Below are 6,000 nucleotides of genomic sequence, written 5' to 3' on the forward strand. Positions count from 1 at the left end.
AATCTCCTACTGGATAATTTGTTAAGTCTGCTTTTTAAAGTTTTTATTTTGATAAACCTAGCTAGAAAGGGCCTAAGTTGTCATCTAATGCAACTCTTTCATTAACATAGGAGGAAATTGAGGCTTAGAACAATTTATAATTTTCCAGGTGTTACACAGGTAGTAAGTAGGTAACCACAAATAGAATCCAAGTTCTCTGATTTGATATATGTTCTTGACCACTAAACCACAGTGCCTGACTTTTTAGACAAGTATTTGACCCTCCTAGGGTTCTGTTACCTCATCTGTCAAATGGAGATAATGCTTGGCTAATACTTCATGCCACTTTTCTGAGGAAAGTGCTTTCTGAACTGTAAAAGTACCATAAAACCAAGTGATTATTAACATGGAGAAAACAAGTCCTCTTTAATACACATACACAAAAGAATTCCCAGAAGAATGCCCTGATTTGTTCAGAAAACTCAGGATTCTGGAATGCCTTTGAGGGAGGGAGAGTTTCCAGCTCCAACATTCTATCAGCTGTTATCTGGACCAAACTGAACTTAGACTCCTTGGAAAGAGCAACTTCAGTTGAATTATGAGGACCAAAGGCAGATTGCAAGAAGTTCAGAGAGTGAGATGAAGAAACAAACCAAAATGGAAGACAATTTTTTTTTTTAAGAATTTAGCTGTTAAAACAAGGAGAGATGTAGGATAATAGCTTGAAGGTATGGTAGCATCAAGTGAAGGTTTTTAAAAGATGGGTTACTTTGGCATGTAATTGGTTGGAAAGAAATCAACGAATAGAGATTTTTGGCTAAGAGGTAGCAGGTTAGGACCCAGAAGAACCTAGATCTCCCACAAACACCCCAGTAGAGCTTTAAAAAAATTCACTAGAAGGAACAATGATAAAACCAGATAAAGACTTAAAAGGTCCTCCATCCAAGAACTATACAAGAAAGAAGACTGCCAAGATAATGGAGAAAAGATTTAACATTGTAAATCATAATGCGGATATGGAAGTGGGTCAAAACCTCATAGCTAGGTAAACAATGTCCATTTAACATAGTGTATTAAATTACACAAAATATTTTGCATAATAGCATTTTGTCAGTAGCCAAGATTATGGGAGTGAGGTTTGCTCCTTTTGGGGGGGCATTACCCAACAAAATGTAGATTCCAGGTAAAATTGGAAACAAAACAGGACTTTTATGAAATAAAATTATAAGAGTTATGACATCCAGAAAGTAATAAAATATACATCCAAAAAGTGAAAATTATTCAAAAGAGAGCTTGGGTAATGGTGATCTCACATTAAAAAAAAAAAGTGGAAAGGTGAAAATCTCTTTAGAGTCAAGACAAAACACTAAACAAGACCCCCCCCCCAAAAATTACAGGTTTTTAAATGCTGTACTTTAAAAAATGAATAATCACGGTGGGCGGAGCTAAGATGGCGGAGTAGAAACACACACGTATGCTAGCTCTGAACCCACAGCCCATAAAATATCTGTAAAAAAAGAACTACCAACAAATTCTGGAGCAGCAGAAGCCACAGAACAGCGGAAGAGACGAGATTTCTGTTCCAGAGAGCCTGAAAACCTCTCGCAAAAGGTCCTTCGCACACCAGACCGGGAGCTGAGCCCAGCCCTACCTTGGCCGAGTGGCACCAAGAGGAGCAGATCCGAGCAGGCTTCAGGGATGGGATCTCCAGCAGCCATGAGGGTCCCTCCACCCACAGGCCCCAAAGGTCAGTGAGAGAGTTTTTTTGGCTCACCGAGAGGGGAGCAGGGTGTCTCCATAACTCAGGCCCCCTCGGGAGGCAGCAGGGGAGGTGGCAGCAGACAAGGGCTCCCAAAGCAGGCAGGATCTTGGATCCATTGTTGAAGGTCTCTGCATAAACCCCCTGAGGGAACTGAGCCTGAGAGGCGGCCCTGCCCCAACCTGAGCACCTGAACTTAATCTCACACTGAATAGCAGCCCTGCCCCCACTGCAAGCCCTGAGGCTGGGAAGCAGCATTTGAATCTCAGACCCCAAACGCTGGCTGGGCAGATCTGGAGGCGTGGTGGGTGTGGAGAGGACACTCAGAAGTCAAGTCACTGGCTGGGAAAATGCCCAGAAAAGGGAAAAAAAATAAGACTGTAGAAGGTTACTTTCTTGGTGAACAGGTATTTCCTCCCTTCCTTTCTGATGAGGAAGAACAATGCTTACCATCAGGGAAAGACACAGCAGTCAAGGCTTCTGTATCCCAGCCCACCCAATGGGCTCAGGCCATGGAAGAGCTCAAAAAGGATTTTGAAAATCAAGTTAGAGAGGTAGAGGAAAAACTGGGAAGAGAAATGAGACAGATGCAAGAAAAGCATGAAAAGGGGGCGGAGCCAAGATGGCGTAGTAGAAAGACGCACATACACATAGCTCCGAAACCACAACCCATAGAACAACTACAAAGAAGTAACTCACAGCGAATTCTGCACCCAGAGGCCACAGAACATTGGAGCGAGGGAGATTTCTGTTCCGGAGAGACCTGCAAACCTCTCGTAAAAGGTCCTTCGTGCTGCGGACTGGGCGCCGGGACTGGGAGCAGGGACTGGGAGCTGAGTACAGCCCTGCCGTGGCCGCGGCACCGAGAGGAACAGATCCGAGCGGGCTTCAGGGACGGGATCTCCAGCGGCTGCACAAGTACCTCCACCCACAGGTGACGGGGGTCGGTGAGAGAGTCCCTTTGGCGGGTCGAGGAGGGAGTGGGGTGCCCCCATGGCTCGGGCCCCCTCGGGAGACAGAAGCTGAGGGGCAGCGGCAGACCAGGGCTCCCCAAGCAGGCAGGAGCCTGGATCCATTGTTGAAGGTCTCTGCATAAACTCCCTGAGGGAACTGAGCCTGAGAAGCAGCCCTGCCCTCACCTGAGCATCTGAATTTAATCTCACACTGAATAGCAGCCCTGCCCCTGCCCAAAGCCCTGAGGCTGGAAGCAGCATTTGAATCTCAGACCCCAAACACTGGCTGGGAGGATCAGGAGGTGAGGTGGGTGTGAGGAAAATATTCAGAGGTCAAGTCACTGGCTGGGAAAATGCCCAGAAAAGGGAAAAGAAATAAGACTATAGAAGGTTACTTTCTTGGTGAACAGGCATTTCCTCCGTTCCTTTCTGATGAGGAAGAACAATGCTTACCATCAGGCAAAGACACAGAAATCAAGGCTTCTGTGTCTCAGCCCACTCAATGGGCTCAGGCCATGGAAGAGCTCAAAAAGAATTTTGAAAATCAAGTTAGAGAGGTGGAGGAAAAGCTGGGAAGAGAAATGAGAGACATGAAGTCAAAGCATGAACAGCAAATCAGCTCCCTGCTAAAGGAGACCCAAAAAAATGTTGAAGAAAATAACACCTTGAAAACTAGCCTAACTCAATTGGCAAAAGAGGTTCAAAAAGCCAATGAGGAGAAGAATGCTTTCAAAAGCAGAATTAGCCAAATGGAAAAGGAGATTCAAAAGCTCACTGAAGAAAATAGTTCTTTCAAAATTAGAATGGCACAGATGGAGGCTAAGGACTGTATGAGAAAGAAAGAAATCACAGAACAAAGCCAGAGGAATGGAAAAATGGAAGATAATGTGAAATATCTCATTGGAAAAACAACTGACCTGGAAAATAGATCCAGGAGAGACAATTTAAAAATTATGGGACTACCTGAAAGCCATGATCAAAAGAAGAGCCTAGACATCATCTTTCATGAAATTATCAATGAAAACTGCCCTGAGATTCTAGAACCAGAGGGCAAAATAAATATTCAAGGAATCCACAGAACACCGCATGAAAGAGATCCAAAAAGAGAAACTCCTAGGAACATTGTGGCCAAATTCCAGAACTCCCAGGTGAAAGAGAAAATATTGCAAGCAGCTAGAAAGAAACAATTCAAGTATTGTGGAAATGCAATCAGGATAACACAAGATCTAGCAGCTTCTACATTAAGGGATCGAAGGGCATGGAATAGGATATTCCAGAAGTCAAAGGAACTAGGACTAAAACCAAGAATCACCTACCCAGCAAAACTGAGTATAATACTTCAGGGGAAAAATTGGTCTTTCAATGAAATAGAGGATTTTCAAGCATTCTTGATGAAAAGACCAGAGCTGAAAAGAAAATTTGACTTCCAAACACAAGAATGAAGAGAACCATGAAAAGGTGAACAGCAAAGAGAAGTCATAAGGGACTTACTAAAGTTGAACTGTTTACATTCCTACATGGAAAGACAATATTTGTAACTCTTGAAACATTTAAGTATCTGGATACTGGGTGGGATTATGCACACACGCACACACACACAGAGACAGAGTGCACAGAGTGAATTGAAGAGGATGGGATCATATCTTAAAAAAAATGAAATCAAGCAGTGAGAGAGAAAGATATTGGGAGGAGAAAGGGAGAATTGAATGGGGCAAATTATCTCTCATAAAAGAGGCAAGCAAAAGACTCATTAGTGGAGGGATAAAGAGGGGAGGTGAGAGAAAAACATGAAGTCTACTCTCATCACATTCCACTAAAGGAAAGAATAAAATGCCTACTCATTTTGGTATGAAAACCTATCTTACAACACAGGAAAGTGGAGGATAAGGGGATAAGCAGAGTGGGGGGGGATGATAGAAGGGAGGGCATGGGGAGGAGAGTGCAATTTGAGGTCAACACTCATGGGGAGGGATAGGATCAAAAGAGAATAGAAGTAATGGGGGACAGGATAGGATGGAGGGAAATATAGTTAGTCCTATACAACACAACTATTATGGAAGTCATTTGCAAAACTACACAGATTTGGCCTATATTGAATTGCTTGCCTTCCAAAGGGAAGGGGTGGAGAGGGAGGGAGCTAAAGAAGTGGGAACTCAAAGTGTTAGGATCAACTGTAATGTTCTTACCACTAGGAAATAAGAAATACAGGTAAAGGGGTATAGAAAGCTATCTGGCCCTACAGGACAAAAGAGAAGATGGAGACAAGGGCAGAGAGGGATGATAGAAGAGAGAGCAGATTGGTCATAGGGGCAATTAGAATGCTTGGCGTTTGGGGGGGGAGGGGAGAAAAGGGGAGAAAATTTGTAACCCAAAATTTTGTGAAAATGAATGTTAAAAGCTAAATTTAAAAAAAAATGTCAAAAAAAAAAAAAAGAAAAGAAAAGCATGAAAAGCAGGTCCACATCCTGCTAAAGGAGACCCAAAAAAATGCTGAAGAAAATAACACCTTGAAAAATAGGCTAACTCAATTGGCAAAAGAGGTTCAAAAAGCCAATGAGGAGAAGAATGCTTTCAAAAGCAGGATTAGCCAAATGGAAAAGGAGGTTCAAAAGCTCACTGAAGAAAAATGAATAATCACAAACCTATTCAAAATTAAACAACTGAATCATAAAAGTATGAGAAAAGTAAATGAAGCAGAGTTCAGTCCAGCCAGCATCAACAAAATGTGACCTGTATCACCAACTCAAACTGAAACGCATCACTAAAAATCCCAGACATTAAAAAGAATTAAAATGATCTTTCAAAAATAAAAAGCATAAATTTCAATAATATAGAAATATCAGCAAAAAGAAAAGTAATCCTTCAAAAATTAATTACCATGGACAAGGCACCCACATAGAAGGAATAGCTAGGGATTGTATGGTCTTTATAAGTCAAGGCATAGATTGCTGTGGCCCAAAGGTCTGCAGTATCTCTTCCAATCAAACATCACATTTCTGGGCTGCTGATGGTACCAGACTGAGTTCTGATGTATAACAAGTGACAGGTATCCTAATGGGAGCAATCACTCCTTTCCCTGATATGCCTCATTTTTACCTCAAGGACTTATCTCTATTAGATGTAAGTGTGTGTGTCTCTGTGTGTGTGTAAAACTAGCTTCCATACAGCCTCTCCCTCAAAGACTTCAGAGACTATTAAGGTTTCTTTGAATGGAAATAGAATCTTGAAAGATTGGCAGTTTAGCCAATTTAACTGTCATTCTGGAGAAGCTGTTAACCTGTGCCAGAAGGGAGACTAATGGGGATACAG

General features: G+C 42.4%; 1 long non-coding RNA gene across 1 annotated transcript in view; it reads right to left on the reverse strand.

Annotated features, from left to right (window-relative positions):
• Nucleotides 1-5,658, reverse strand: part of LOC140520399 (uncharacterized) — a 13,665-nt gene extending 8,007 nt beyond the window's left edge. Inside the window, exon 1 of the long non-coding RNA XR_011972489.1 lies at nucleotides 5,569-5,658. This is a non-coding gene — a long non-coding RNA (uncharacterized lncRNA). The remainder of the gene's footprint in view (nucleotides 1-5,568) is intronic.
• Between the last annotated feature and the right edge of the window lie 342 nt (nucleotides 5,659-6,000).

This window comes from Notamacropus eugenii, chromosome 1 (assembly GCF_028372415.1).
Source record: "Notamacropus eugenii isolate mMacEug1 chromosome 1, mMacEug1.pri_v2, whole genome shotgun sequence".
NCBI classification, from domain to species: Eukaryota; Metazoa; Chordata; class Mammalia; order Diprotodontia; family Macropodidae; genus Notamacropus; species Notamacropus eugenii.